This window comes from Frankliniella occidentalis, unplaced genomic scaffold (genome assembly GCF_000697945.3).
Source record: "Frankliniella occidentalis isolate FOCC.00 unplaced genomic scaffold, Focc_3.1 Scaffold11, whole genome shotgun sequence".
Lineage (NCBI taxonomy): Eukaryota > Metazoa > Arthropoda > Insecta > Thysanoptera > Thripidae > Frankliniella > Frankliniella occidentalis.
Genome location: NW_026267141.1, coordinates 2314292 through 2315724, shown reverse-complemented (window position 1 = coordinate 2315724; position 1433 = coordinate 2314292). Strand labels below are relative to the sequence as shown.

General features: G+C 39.4%; 1 long non-coding RNA gene across 1 annotated transcript in view; it reads left to right on the top strand.

Annotated features, from left to right (window-relative positions):
- Nucleotides 1-1226, top strand: part of LOC127752390 (uncharacterized) — a 1652-nt gene extending 426 nt beyond the window's left edge. The window contains exon 2 of the long non-coding RNA XR_008012350.1: nt 431-1226. This is a non-coding gene — a long non-coding RNA (uncharacterized LOC127752390). The remainder of the gene's footprint in view (nt 1-430) is intronic.
- Nucleotides 1227-1433: the final 207 nt, after the last annotated feature.

Here is a 1433-nt window from a genome sequence, read left to right as displayed (position 1 = left end):
CACTCCCGCTCCCTCTCTCTCTCGCTCTTGTCTCTGTCTTTCCCAGCGCTGCCCTCCGGCTCCTTCCGTTTATTTCTTATTCTCCATCAGCGCACCTTTCGACCCTCTTTAACTGGAATCAAGTTAAACACTTCTTAGTAGTCCGAAGTAGTGCATTTTTCTATCTTAATTGGAAATAGTTGTGAACCAATTGTTGTAATTTCTGAAGTTATTAATTTTTGACCTCGAAGACGAGTTGTGATTTCACAAAGAGTTCTGGCAACTTATTTCACAACGAACTCTTCGTAACGTTTTGAGTTCTTTTTAACAGTGAATAAAGAAATAGCCCAGAGTTGTTTCGTACTGTTAAGACATTACATCTACTGTTTACTGGCAGTGTCTATTTTTCTAAAACGTACAGCATGACTAAACTTTTTTTTCCCTTTTTCAGGAAATCGTCCAGCTCTCAAAATACTTCTTTCAACGATGGCATTGGAACGCTATCAGCTCTGCGACAGGGCGGTCACTTATACAGAATAAAAAGAATTACACTAATGCTTTGCAACTATGATGTTTTGCGTTCCCCAGGCTACAGGGCTCGATAATTTTATGACGAACTGATTTGCGGTAAAATGTAGAGATAGAAAGTCATAGCAAAAAGAATTTGATAACTTTTATTTCAAAACTTTGTACTGCTTCATCTCGACGGCCCCGTCCTAGAGACTGCGTTATGTACAGTTCTTCTGTAAAATATGCGTTTTGTTGAATACGTTTCTAAACGATACCATCTGTTTTGAGCTTATCTGGAGACAGTTTTCAGCAGGCGATCCACAGCTGCTAGAAGATTCAAACAATTGTTTCACTGGCAGAAACAAAATTAAAAAAAAATCAGAAGGGGGTAGAACTGCCATCTGAAACCGTTGGTACACAGTATTTGAAACCCGTTTTGTTCCTGCACGGCCAGCCGAAATGTGCTGCGAGGAAGCTCAAAATCAAATAGTACTTTTAGAAGCGTACTCTACACAACGCATGTCTCAGGGACGTTTCGTTTTGCAAACCAAACAGTGTATTTAGTACACGCAAGAAAGAGTGTACGTGTGCCCAGGAAAGTGTGTACTATGCAATCACACACTTCTCTGCGCATGCCCACGTGCGCCCTCTTGTACTAAGTACACTGTTTTGGTTTGCAATAAGCACAACGTATTGTCACAATTTTTCTGATTAGAAGTTATTGTATCTTTCAGCAATGATTCTCTTCTCGGTCTTTTTTTTTTTTCAATTCAGTCGGCACTGTAAAGTTATTACGCCCTTTAGCATGGGATTCACTAAAAGACATCTGTCACAAGCATTTAGTACAAAAGTCTCGCTAGCTGCATATCAAGGACATCACTGAAAACTCTTCAATTTGCATCTATACTTGAAGGTTATGCTGTGAAAAATAATGTCGTTAATTA